This window comes from Crinia signifera, chromosome 7, assembly GCF_055691185.1.
Source record: "Crinia signifera chromosome 7, ASM5569118v1, whole genome shotgun sequence".
NCBI lineage: Eukaryota > Metazoa > Chordata > Amphibia > Anura > Myobatrachidae > Crinia > Crinia signifera.
In genome coordinates this window covers 110,104,769-110,119,276 of record NC_139223.1, presented here as the reverse complement: position 1 = coordinate 110,119,276, position 14,508 = coordinate 110,104,769, and positions in this window count along the sequence as shown.

Sequence of the window (14,508 nt, the reverse complement as noted above, 5' to 3'; positions counted from 1 at the left end):
GCGTACCGTACTCACTGTATGTACAGGAGCTTGACGCTTATAAAGGTATCTTTGGTCACACACAGTACAAAAATATCCAGATATTGCAGATGCCTACCGTACTCACTGTGTGGGTAGGTGGGATACACATATAAAGGTTTCTTTGAATATAGCCAGGTCTCTCAGATCTTAGTCAACCCCATCCTAGGGGTGTGTGGTATATGAAAGAAAGGAGGACCGGTCTCAATAAAAGGTTTATTATTGGTACACCTGATATGTGGCCAATTGGCCAATAGCCACACACAGAAAGTCCAATATAGTAAAAATAAAGATAAAACACTCACTTCTCTGCCAACATGTTTCGGCTGTCACAGCAGCCTTTTTCAAGGTAGAGAGTGAGTGAACAGGCAGTGGTTTAAATAGGATATGGAGAAAGCACTTCCGGGTTAATGTGATTAAAATTTAGAAAGTCAAAAAGAGTCTAATAACATACATAGACATGGTCTATCAACCCAAATATATAGATACAGAAGTACCAACAAACTCACCATTCCTAAGAATGGGGTGCAAACAGCACCCACTTCCCAGGATGGGGTGCATTGGCCTGTGACCACACACTCTAGTGTGTTTTTTTTCCTGGGTTAATGCTCAACTGCCATATATTTGGGTTGATTTTTAATTAACCTCTGTTACTGTGATCATAGCTTTCTCATGCACCCTTGATAAGCTCATTTACCTGAAACCTGTGACAGCTGCCCCTTTAATACTAATTCAGGTGCTGTGTTTGGGATTGTCTCTACTTATAAAAGCCATAAGGACATGGCAGTTGAGCATTAACCCAGGAAAAAAAACCCATGTTCATTTTAGCTATGATGTGTAGGCAGGTGCCAGGTTCCTAAGAAAAACAGTTGCTAGTGTAGGACTTGCAGTGAAATGGGGTCCCTTGGCGATGGGCTGCAAGCTTAAATGTCCGAACAACAAAAGTTTTACAACTCCAAATGGCGCCAGTGAGCTAATGGTAATAATCTAATAATAACAGGTGATAAGGGGGGAAATGCAAAAAAATACAAAAAAATACTTCCTTTATGCACGGTGGTCAAAGTTCCATATGTGGAGTATCTCTGTCAGTTTGTAAACTCCGGTATATGCAAAAAAGAAAGGCTCAGGATAGTGAAGCCAGTTTTAATATACATATACATACACAAACATAACATACAAAAATACACAATAATAGATCCAGTGAAAAACAAAAATCCAGCAATCAAGTGCCCAGTACAATTACCGGATAGAGTATCAGAACTGGGTGTTAATCAGTTCATAAGCTCGGTATAATAGTCACCAGTCTGGTCCCGGGTAGCAGTCCTGGGTGTAGAATACCGAAGGTAAATTCCTGGTGTCCCCTTGAGCTGGATCCACAAAGGCTGCCACTTCACTTAGCCAACGCGTTTCGACCCTATGTAGAAAAGGTCTTTTTCAAGGCTTGTGCTGTGGCATGGGCAGCTTACGTTTAAATAGTTTGTCCTTAATTAGAAGGGATCAGCGGTGAACGAGCGTTCACCTGTCTTCCCCGCTGTCACCGCTGATCGCTTCCGGGTTCCGGGTTTGCGTCGCGTCACTTCCGGTATGTGGAACGCTGTTTGCGTTCCAACTAGCCGGAGATTCTACTTCCTGGCTCTCCGTGACGGAGCGTACCAGGGAAAAGCGCAGTGCATAAAGCTTGTCCTTAGTGTAGTCCCTGATCCAGCATTATTTTCTGTGATGGGACAAAATAATATGCGATAATCAGGACATTAAATGCAATACTTCGTGATACTTTTACTCATTCCACAAAGTGCATATAGATTATTTGTGCAAGAAAGTGCAGATGAATAAATACATAATAAAATTTGATATATGCATCTAAAAACGTCCAATATTTAAAATTATGGAAATTTATGTACTAAAACTTTTACGAAACCCACGGATTCTGGCACCTACATTGAGACCACGAGTTGCCACCACAACAATTGGTTAGAATCAATTCCGGGTGGTCAACTCAAAAGGATTAAAAGAAACTGCAGTGAGAATGAAATTTATAAAGTGCAGGCTGACCAATTAGAAAAGAAATTCAAAAAATGTGGTTATAAGGAAAAATCAATCCAACAAGCCAGAACCTTGGTAGACAATACTGATCGTAAGGCCCTACTGGAAAACAGAGTTATCAGTGTAGAGGATGATACATCCAGGAAGAATAACAAAGCAGAGTGGGCTTTCATTACTAACTACTCTGCACAATATAAATACATTGAAAACTCCTTTAAGCGACATTGGGAAATTCTATTTCGTGACCCCATAATAGGGGGAATTATTCCCAAAAAACCGCAGTTCATTTATAAAAGGGCTCCCAACCTAAGGAACAAATTGGTTAGAAGTGCCCTCCCCCCTCAAAAGAAAGAGGGCAATATCCTTACGAAAGGGTTCCATAGGTGTGGGATCTGCCAGGGATGTAGAGAAGTGAAAGGTGATGGTAGTAAAAAAACTGATAAAATTACCATCAATGGTACATCCTTTGAATTTAGAGATTTTTTAACTTGTAACACAAAGAGTGTGGTCTATATGATAGAATGCGCATGTAATTTAGTATATATCGGACGCACTTCAAGACCATTTAAGGTCAGAATAGGCGAGCATCTACGTAACATCAAAAAAGGGCTCGCCACCCATGCTTTATCTCAGCATTTTAATGAGGTCCACAATAAATCCATTAGTGGTATAAATAGATTCTTGGCGATTAAAAGCGTCAAGACGGACAACAGACAGCGCAATTTGAGTACTGCTCTTGCCAAAGCAGAGATGCGCTGTATTTATGACTTTGGAACTCTCAAACCAGGTGGACTTAACGCTGACTTTGAGATAAAATGGTTTTTATAGAATGAATTTTAGTGCTTTTCTATTTTTTTAGACCACACTCCTTTTTTAATTAATTGATGTTTTTTAATTAATTGAAGCTTTATGCTAATGTAACTTTTTTAAAATTTATCCATAATTTTAAATATTGGACGTTTTTAGATGCATATATCAAATTTTATTATGTATTTATTCATCTGCACTTTCTTGCACAAATAATCTATATGCACTTTGTGGAATGAGTAAAAGTATCACGAAGTATTGCATTTAATGTCCTGATTATCGCATATTATTTTGTCCCATCACAGAAAATAATGCTGGATCAGGGACTACACTAAGGACAAGCTTTATGCACTGCGCTTTCCCTGGTACGCTCCGTCACGGAGAGCCAGGAAGTAGAATCTCCGGCTAGTTGGAACGCAAACAGCGTTCCACATACCGGAAGTGACGCGACGCAAACCCGGAACCCGGAAGCGATCAGCGGTGACAGCGGGGAAGACAGGTGGACGCTCGTTCACCGCTGATCCCTTCTAATTAAGGACAAACTATTTAAACGTAAGCTGCCCATGCCACAGCACAAGCCTTGAAAAAGACCTTTTCTACATAGGGTCGAAACGCGTTGGCTAAGTGAAGTGGCAGCCTTTGTGGATCCAGCTCAAGGGGACACCAGGAATTTACCTTCGGTATTCTACACCCAGGACTGCTACCCGGGACCAGACTGGTGACTATTATACCGAGCTTATGAACTGATTAACACCCAGTTCTGATACTCTATCCGGTAATTGTACTGGGCACTTGATTGCTGGATTTTTGTTTTTCACTGGATCTATTATTGTGTATTTTTGTATGTTATGTTTGTGTATGTATATGTATATTAAAACTGGCTTCACTATCCTGAGCCTTTCTTTTTTGCATATACCGGAGTTTACAAACTGACAGAGATACTCCACATATGGAACTTTGACCACCGTGCATAAAGGAAGTATTTTTTTGTATTTTTTTGCATTTCCCCCCTTATCACCTGTTATTATTAGATTATTACCATTAGCTCACTGGCGCCATTTGGAGTTGTAAAACTTTTGTTGTTCGGATGTTCTAATTGTTGAAGGTTTTGGATACCCTTCTTTGCAATTTCTGTGGCGGCCTGGCGCAGAACTGTAATAGACACCACCAATTGTACTTTTGCAAGCTTAAATGCATTGATCAATTCATGAACTAAAACCCCATTATTTATTTATTGATTATTTGAATGTTAAGGTGAGTTAGTTTGTTGTAGTGAGTGCTGGGCCCCCTGTGTTTGTATTTACTAGAGTGTGTGGTCACAGGCCAATGCACCCCATCCTGGGAAGTGGGTGCTGTTTGCACCCCATTCTTAGGAATGGTGAGTGTGTTGGTACTTCTGTATCTATATATATATATATATATATATATATATATATATATATATATGAGATAGGCACTTGTAGGATTTGAAGTACAAATAATACAAGACACAGGGGTCTTTTGCAGCAACGTTTCGGTATATTTACCATTTTCAAGCTCAAGCATACAGCTCAAAATCATATATATATATATATATATATATATATATATATATATATATAAATAACTACTCACCAACACCTATGCAGTGGCTGGCTGCCTGCCTCCTCCCATCGGTCCGGATCCTCTGACGTCATCCGGTGCATCCGGAGCTGGTTGCTAGGTGACCTAACAAACAATAGTGTACACAAAACATTTGTTAAAATACATCAGAGACCTTACTGTCATTGCAGCTAATACTGAGCAAATACCGTGCTATATAGTATGAAAGGGAACTGCCTATGTAAGGGGGCTGTTCAGTAGTAAACGCCTGAATGATACAAGACGCACACAGTGACAGGATGGACCTATGTGGCCCACTTTCCACTACTGCCGGAGATTACAGAAAACAGTGAAAACTGCATGCTTTTTTAAGGCCAAAGGGATGCACCGTATTCAAACGGTGTATCCACCTTGTTTCACTTTGGAGAAGTTTTTCATCACGATCCCCACCCCTCAGATTGGGGTGGATGTGATCAATAATTTTATACGTTAAAGAGGAGAGATTATGTTTAAAGTCCCTAAAGTGTCTCGGCACGGCTGTTCAGTATTGCCACTCTTCCCTTCCAGGGCTGCCCTGATGTGTGATCTGTGGCCTGCCATACGTGTCATAAATTGGCAGGTTGTTTTGCCCACGTATACCAGGCCACAGGGACACCTAATGATGTAAACCACATGGGTAGTGGTACAAGTGAGAATGTGGTTAATACGAATTTTTACACCAGTGGGAGGATGGACGAAGCTGTCCCAGTCTCTAGGTAACTGCACGTTGTGCAGTTAGTGCACTTATAGCACCCTGGTTTGTGCTGTCAGAAACTCTTTGAGATGGGGGTCGATCTGTTGGAGATATCGTTGTGGACAAAGTTGTCCTTGAGGTTCCGTTGCCTCTTGTAACTGGGAAGCAGGCTGCAATGTGTGAACAATTTTAGATCGGGGTCCCTAGTGGCCATAGGCTGTATTCTATCGATAGTGTATTCATTCGTATTTTTTTACATACGTCAAAAATATAATTTGTCTACATTTCAGCATTAGTAAATTATTTGATGTGTGAGATACTTACATATTTCACATTGAATGGCTGGCTTTGCCCATCAATTTGAGCATAAATAATTTATTTTCCTGAACCACCAGGGAACCAAGGTATACAGTTTGGGAACCCCTGTCTTTAACCATTCTCTCTCCCAAAGTATTAAAAAGTGTTAAAATTATAGCAAAATTATTGTGGGTAGTCCACAGAAAGCATTGTATTCAGAGCTCAGTCTCAATGCCTCCACATTCTGTTAAGCACTGACTGTTATTACCACTATAATCCTATTTAAATGACTTGTCTTCTTAGTGAAAACCTGGATGACAGAGTATCTGCTTAAGTGTAGTTGATGGCTCTATAAAGCACCAGCTACAAAACAGCTATGTAGCACTTCCTAGCAATCCGTATTTAGATTAAATTTACCTTAAACACTACCTGAAAAAATATGTGCCTGTTGACGGGTGAATAACTTATTACATTAGGTTCAGATTAAGTTATTTTCATAGATTTTTAATTAATAATAAAAAGAAAGAACATTACATTACAATGAATTTACTATTGATCGGAACTGCTATGTCCTGTGCTGCCAGGAACGCAATATTTCTAAGGAAAGAGCCCATTTCCGACAGTTGACAATGGTGAGTTGGAAGCTTTGTCACAGGAAGAAGGGAAAGGTTATTATAAAGAGGAATTCCCAGGAAAGGTTAATTAGTGGAGTTTACTAAATACAAAACAATGCTTTTAAATGACCACACCAATGCTGTTTTAAAATGTGCTTTCAGACTACTGACAGCGGCAATGCATCATGTAATGAACACATGGGGTGACATTCTATGGGTTCCGATTTTTAGGCATGTCTAAAATTCGCACCAAATCGCACTTTTTACAATCGCATTTTTTGGCCGTTTTTCGCATATTTAATGAGATGCGAATTTCGAAAGGAAAAAGTGCGATCAGGTGCGATAAAATGTGCGAATTTAAGGAAATGTGCGATTTAAAAAAAATAGCGTGGGGTCCCCCCTCCTGAGCATAACCAGCCCCAGGCTCATTGAGCCGGGGCTGGTTCCTCTTCACAGCCGGCTCCCCCCACACTGACAGCGGGGAGAACCGACTATCTCCGATGCCGCTAACAGCTTCTGTTGCGCTGTCCCAGCGCTACAGAGGCTGAGAGCGTGATTGGCTGATGCGTCTCCATGGAGACGCATAGCTCAGCCCTGATTGGCTGAGCTATGCATCTCCATGGAGACGCATAAGCCAAAGACGCTCTCAGCCTCTGTAGCGCTGGGACAGCGCAACAGAAGCTGTTAGCGGCATCGGAGATAGTCGGTTCTCCCCGCTGTCAGTGCGGGGGGAGCCGGCTGTGAAGAGGACAGCGCTGGATCCTGGAGCGGTGAGTATGTGGTTGTAAAAGTGAGGTGTGTGGATGTGTATGTAATAAAGTTTTACTTCTCTGTGTGTGTGTTTTCTTTTAACATTATTTTTACAGGTGGACTACAAGTCCCAGCGGGCCCATTAATGCCCCGCATGCTGGGACTTGTGGTTCTCCAAGTCCCAGCATGCGGGGGAGGTCTGCTGGCAATTGTAGTTCTCCTGTATCAAGCAATGTTATGTATGTAAGATTTAACCATATCAGGCCGGCGTCCACTGGCCACGGACGCCGGTGACAGCCCCGGGCTTCAGCCCTGGATGGGTGAAGCCTGGGGGGGGCCCCCTTTATGGGGGGTCCCCACTCCTCCAGGTACCCCGTCCAAGGCTGACCAGCCACGGTGCTCATGTTTCGGCCGGGGGACCTTATAAAAACAGTGTCCCCCGGCTGTGGCATGACACCGAGGGCTGTTGGAGCCCGGTGCTGGTTTCAAAATACGGGGGACCCCCAGATTTTTTTGTCCCCCGTATTTTTGGACCCAGGACCGGTCCAAGAGTCCGGGGCTGGTTTAAGAAATACGGGGGACCCCTATGCTTTTTGTCCCCCGTATTTTTGGAACCAGCCCCGGCTCAATGAGCCCGGGGCTGGTTATGATCAGGAGGGGGGACCCCATGCTATTTTTTGTCAAAAAACACTTTTCCACATTTTTTAACACAGGGCCATGCTCTGATCTGATCTCTATGATCTGTGCAGGGTTCTGGCCAAATCGCATATCAGAACCTGGTCTGATTTTTTTGAGATTTTTAGACACATTTTTCAAATTCACATCTCATTAAATATGCGAATTGTATACTTTTCAATGTGAAAACATCTGGATGCGAGTTCTGGCGAAATCTAAAAATCGCACTTTTAAAAAGTGCGATTTCGCAACAAAACCGCACTTTTTGACGATTTTCGCATCTCATTAAATATGCGAATTAGGGAAAAAGTGCGAAAACGGCCGTTTTTGCGATAAAATATGCCAAAGTCAGATTATCTCATCCCATAGAATGTCACCCATGGCCTTGATTCTGGCTCACTTGGTAAGCTCCTAGAGGGCCTGTTCTGTCGCCCAGTGAATCGCTGCCATATCCCCTCACAACCATGTGAAGGGATGTGTCACCATCAAATGATTTCATCAGGCCACACAAATATAAGTCAGTGGAGACTGCTCTGTGTGAATGGGCCGGCGACTATACATTCGCATGGGAGAGCGAATCAAGCAAAATGAACCCCACTGAAGCAGACTCAGTCAGCTGTCAGGCAGCAGGTTTTTGGGGAACAAAAGTTAAAGTACCCATACATGGTGCCATTTGTGCTAGGTGTATGTTGTTGAAGTCGCATGCGATATGCTACAACAGCATGCGATTTGAACTAGATGCGATGCAATTAAGTACAGAAAGTATTGCCTGCACATACTTTTTTGGCTAAACACAGGGCAATGTGAACTACACACAATGCGTATTGAACTAAAAATTTTAAACCGCATGAGAATTGCACTGTGTGGGCACCATTAGGATTTAAAAAGGATATTTTACTCGCTGCAGACATTTTAGACCAAATACACATCACTGTGTAATATCTCACTGCCTCAATTTACATTTGCTTTAGTACGACCAGGTGTACAGAGGTGTGGTGTACAAACGTGCATGTGCAAATCTCGTACTTACTTTTCACATTCCCACTATCTGCCAAATTGGGGGCGAGCGCTGATGTCATGTGATGTCAGCGCCCGCCCAGAGGATGGATGGGCATCCCGTGTTTGCAAAGGTACACCCAGCGTTTCCATAGACGTGCCCGTTTTTGTGGGCATGCCCATAAAATGTTGGGTGGTCTCCTACATCGACCTCTCCCTGCCCCCATTGAGCAAACACCCTGGCGAGTGTTAAACTCACCAAAGGCATTCACTCCTGCGGTTTTCACATGCGCATATTTGTGCATGAGCAAACCCCCACCATCGGGACCAGGGGGGAATTAGGACATGAGCGTTCAGGTTTGAATTGCCTCCATAGTTTTGACACATCAATTTATTATTTAAAGGTTTATATGATATTTGGATTTACAAAATATCAAGATGATCATAAAGAATAGGATGTGGGGCAGGTAGATAGGTGTGTTTGCACTGGAATAACCCCAGAGGTAATAGCCAATCATACTGGTTACACTGAGCCAGGAGTATTAGTCATGTTGCTCTGTAGATTTGTGCTATTCTCTGTGTTTAACATGAACCAAATCTGATCGATTACTTCTTTGTTGACGAGTTATGGTATGCTTTTCTAGAGCGAAGGTTGGAGTAGCAATAAATAGTCACTCTCTGCCCCCTATTGTGCAACCAGTTTTTAATCCAATTACAAAATATATCACCTTAAGTTGTGGTGCTCCATACATTCCAAATATGGCATACATTCCAGCTGGGGTAAGGTCCAAAGTGGAGTCCTGCAAGGTTCAATATTGGGACCCACCTTGTTTAATATATTAACTAATGATATAGCAAGTGACATAGGCCCTTATTCTGGTTGGTGCGGATATGTCCGCGTGCGTTCGTTCCGCCGATGTTTTGTGTTTGCGCATGTTCAGAGGCATATCTGCGCATGTGTGAAAGGGACATACGTCTAAATTCCGCATGAATTGTTTACACTACGAACAGGGGGAGGAGAGGGGCGTGAAGGGCTGTTTGGACTCATTAACATCTGCATACGCCCCGCGTTTCATCGGCGTTCCCATGAAAACGCTGGGCGTACGTATGGTAATGCGGCCGTGACGCACGTGTAGGGGGCGGACATTGCCGGATGTCAGCTGCCCGCCCAGATCCCTGCTTTTGCACGGAGAAATGCCCGAGTGGTCTGAGCTCGCGGGAGCTGCCTGACCACTTGCGACCATCGAATGATGTGGGAGGTTCCCAGAGATGGAGGAGGTGTATACATGAGAAATCCACTCGTGCGGTCAGCGGCTTACCGCATTCGGACGGAGTGAGCGATCCGTACGGAAGACGAGGTTTAGGACGCACGGTCCTGGCCGCATATTTGGCTCCGGCCGCACTGACCAGAATAAGGCCCATAGTGAGTAAAATTGCAATATTTGCGGACGACACAAAATTAAGGAAGGAAATTAACTCAGGAGATGATGTGAATACACTACAAAGTGACTCAATTAACTGGAAAGGTGGGCGGATATGTGGAAAATGCAGTTCAACATTGATAAATGTAAAGTAATTCATTTTGGGGAAAAAATGAACAAGTTACGTATAGGCTAAATGGAATTATTATAGGGAATTCTGCTGTAGAAAAGAACTTGGGGGTCATCATAGATATAAAATTGAGTAATAGTGCACACTGCTCGAGTGCAGCACAAAGGTAAACAGGACACTGGCATGCATTAAAAGAGGAATGGATTCAAGGGATGCTAGTGCGATAGTGCCTCTTTAAAAGGCATTGGTGAGACCACACTTGGAATATTGTGATCAATTCTGGGCACCGCACCTTAAAAAGGACATCAATGAATTTGAACAGGTACAGAGAAGGGGGACTAAGCTAGTAAAAGGTCTCGAATCACTAGAATACAAATATAAGTTAACCAGGCTGAATATGTTTTCACTGGAGAAACTGAGGTTGAGAGGTGATATGATTAGTATGTTCAAATACAGGATTGGAAATCATATGGAACTGTGAGATGATTTGTTCACTAACAGGCCTGTACTTAGGACACGTGGCATGTACTGAGGCTCGAAGGAAAATAAATTCCATACTGAATTAAGAAGAGGATTCTTCAGTATTAGAGCAGTAAAATTCTGGAACTTTAAAAAGATGAAACTTGCTCCTACTGTATATATATCAATGCAGTGCCCTTAAATCTACACAATATACTGTATGTGAAAGCAATCCTTATGTACTCCGATGTTTCGGTCCTAAATAACGGACCTGTCTCAAGGAGCATGCAGCATAATACAAATTCATAGCAAAATGTACTTATCTAACTGAAGCCATCAAGTTTGGGAGAACCATCTGTAGTACTGAACACCAGCCTCTGTTTAGTGCTACAGATAGGTCTCCCAAACATGATGGCTAGCAGTCTAGTGATACCTAAATCCCTTTGTCCTCCTGTTGAATCCAAGCGCCTGCAATCCACACCACCAATTCCCTCCTCGTCAATTTCCTCAATCAGGATCAGTAGTAGTCCTTCAGACCATGTCACTGGCATGACTGACTCCTCTCCCATCCCAGATTCCTCCAGAGGATCCTACAATGCTATGCCTGCTGCTGGGAGTCGTTCATCATCCTGGAGAGGAAGTTGCAACACCACTACTTTCAATAAGCAATTGACCGTCCAACAGTCTTTTGCCAGCAAGGTGAAGCATGACAGCAGTCATCCTATTGCAAAGCAGATTACTCTGGCCTTTACAGCCATGTTGGTGTTAGACATGCATCTGGTATCTGCCATTAGTGCAGTGGGATTTAGACAACTGATGAAGGTAGTGTGTCCCTGTTACCACATCCCATCTAGATTCCACTTCACTAGGCAGGCGATACCCAGGATGTATAGAGACGTCACAAAAAAGTGTCCTGAAAAATGCGGTTGTACCCACTTACCATGGACATGAGGACAAGTGGTACAGGGCAAACTAATGAAAATATGACTGCGACAGCCCACTGTATCACCTTCCGCAGCAACAACAGTAGCTGCATCCAGAAATGCCAGCTGGTTCCAAGGCAGGATATGCTGTATTTCACTAAATTCATTAAGAGGCACAACGCCGAGAATGTCTTCGAGAAACTGAGGGAAATTATTGCACAATGGCTTACCCCACTTAGACTTCAGCAGATTTGTGGTATCTGACAAAGCCACCAATATTGTGCGGGCATTACATCTGGGCAAATTTCAGCATGTCCCATGTTTTGCTCACAATAAATTTGGTGGTGCAGCATTTCTAGAAAAATGACAGGGGCATGCAGGAGATGCTTTTGGTGACCATTCAGCAACTTCCTGCCAAAAGACAGTAGTGCCAGCAACCCTTTTAAATCTGCCCAGCAATCACCTGAAGTAAGAGGTAGTGACATGTGGAACTCAACCCTCTATATGACTCAGAATGAAGGAGCAGCAAAAGGCCATATATGACAGGGAAAGGAAGGGGGATGCACCTGACTCAAGCACAGTGGAGAATGATTCCTGTGTTGTGCCACTTATGAAGTCAGTTCAGACACTGCCAGCTTGAGTCAGGTCATACCTCTCATCATGCTTTTGCAGAAGCAGCTGGAGAAAGTGAAGGAGGAGCTAAAAAGGAGTAATTTGCTAAGTATATGGGACTTGTTGGTGAAGCCCTTCATTCACTTTGCCAGGGTTCAAGGGTGGTCAATCTGTTGAAATTAGACCACTACATTTTGGCCACCATGCTCGATCCTTGGTTTAAAGCCTATGGTCTGTTTCTGGTGGACACAAGTCTGCAGCAGTGAAAAGATTTGCTGGTTAGAAGATTGTTATCTGCAGTGGAAGTTGACACGGGAACAGCTTCTTCATTTTCCACCGCAACTGAAGCTGTGAGGAAACAACTCTGATTTTCTGACTGACCCACTGGCGGTGATGCAGGGCAGGCAGGAGTGAGTATGGACATCTGGGGCCAAATGTGATAGGGTGAGAGTTTCAGAAAGTGAGAGATTTTAGGAAAGTTTTCCCATTTGTTTTAAAGTGGCAATCATTTACACTGCAAAACCAGGTTGATTTTGCCATGTAATTGATGCTTTAAAAAAATGGGAAAAACTCTCACAAAATCTCTCACTTTCTGAAACTCTCACCCTATTACATTTGGCCCCTGGTCTGGACTGAAGGACCTGCCAACAATGTATGACATATCTTCTCTCACTGCATATAATGCTGTCACCATTGAAAAAAATGTTAAAGGATTACATTGGTGACAGCATCCATGTAGGCATGTCCTTTTCTGTACTGGCAGAAAAAAAGAGGCAATTTGGAGGCCCCTGTCGAACTGGCTCTATTTTACTTGAGTTGTCCCTTGTCATGTGTGTACTCTGAAAGAGCTTTTAGTGCTGCCGGGAATCTTGTCAGCGTTTGGCGTAGGTGGTTGCTTCCATGATGATGTTCAAAATGAATGATCAATTCTTCAACCAAGAGCAGCAATTGCCTCCAGAGAACACAGAGGGACTTGTGATGGTGGATTCCAGCTGTGACAAATGTAATTCTCTGTGTGTATGAGGATGTACAGAACACACTCAAGGGGGTGAGGAATCGGAGGATCAGGATGGCATCTTGCTCCTGTACAGCCAGTTTGTACAGGGAGAGATGAATTGCTTCTATTTTGTGGGGGCCCAAACAAACCAATCATTTTAGCCACAGTCATATGGCAGACCCTGTCGCTGAAGTGATTGGTTTGTTAAAGTGTGCATGTCCTACTTACTATACAACATAAGGTTCAGTGGGAGGGACCATAAACAATTCCATCTTGCAAAATATTGTTTAATTTCCCCTAAATGCATGTGTCCTATATGCAACCATATGTAAAACAGACCTGTGAAGACAGGGAGTGAGGTCTCTCAGGATGTTCAGATAAGGGTCTCTTATCAAGAACCTCCCCAATAAACTGGAGGGGGGTAAACATTTCCAACAACCTGACCAAGTCAGGGGTTTCTCCTCAAGAGAGGGGTGGAATTTCTGTGATCATTGGGCTACCTCCCCCCCTCCCCCCCTAATGTACTAATTACAGTTATTTGGGAGTGAGGGGTTAATTCATTAAAATGTCCAATATTGAGCTAGTTTAAAAGCTAACAACTGGAGGGTGAAGTGAGCCTAACTGCATTTCTATTTCAATGATTGTTGCTCATTTCTTATTATTTTTTATTAACAGTTTCTTATATAGCGCACAAATGTTCCGCAGCGCTTTACATCCACATCAGTCCCTGCCCCAGTGGAGCTTACAATCTATATTCCCTACCACATGTACATGCACACACAGACATTCTAGGGTAAAATTTGTTACAAGCCAATTGACCTACCAGTATATTTTTGGAATGTGGGAGGAAACCGGAGTACCTGGAGGAAACCCATGCAAGTACAGGAAGAATGTACAAACTCTGCACAGTTAGAGCCATGGGGGGAATCAAACCCATAACCTCAGTGCTGTTAGGCAGTAATGCTAACCATTACACCATTCGTATTGAGATTCAGCCATGATTTGCAGGGGAATCTACGTACAGATACTCACTTGTGAAATCCCCCACACCAGAAAAGTTGTTTTAATACCACTTTTACACTACAGCCTCGACCCAGGTTATTGCCACTCCGTGTCATGGCTTGGTGTAAATGGGGCCCAAAAAAATATCCTGGGTCCTGTTACCCGTTAATCCAACCTAGGAAATGCTCAGGGTTGGACATGAGGCATACGGATGCCGCTCCGATAGTGGGGATCCTGACAGTCAGTGTCCCAACCTTGGGATCCCGACTCACAGGGGCTATTCTCCCTTGTGGGGGTCCACAGAACCTGTGGCGAGCCACCGAGCCTGCAGCGTGGCAAGTGCAGCGATCCCCCAAGGGGCTTCTTTGCACTCGCCCCCCTTTCAGAGCACTGACTGTTGGGATCCCCACTGTCGGAGGCGCATAATGGTGTCAGTAGCATTATAAATGC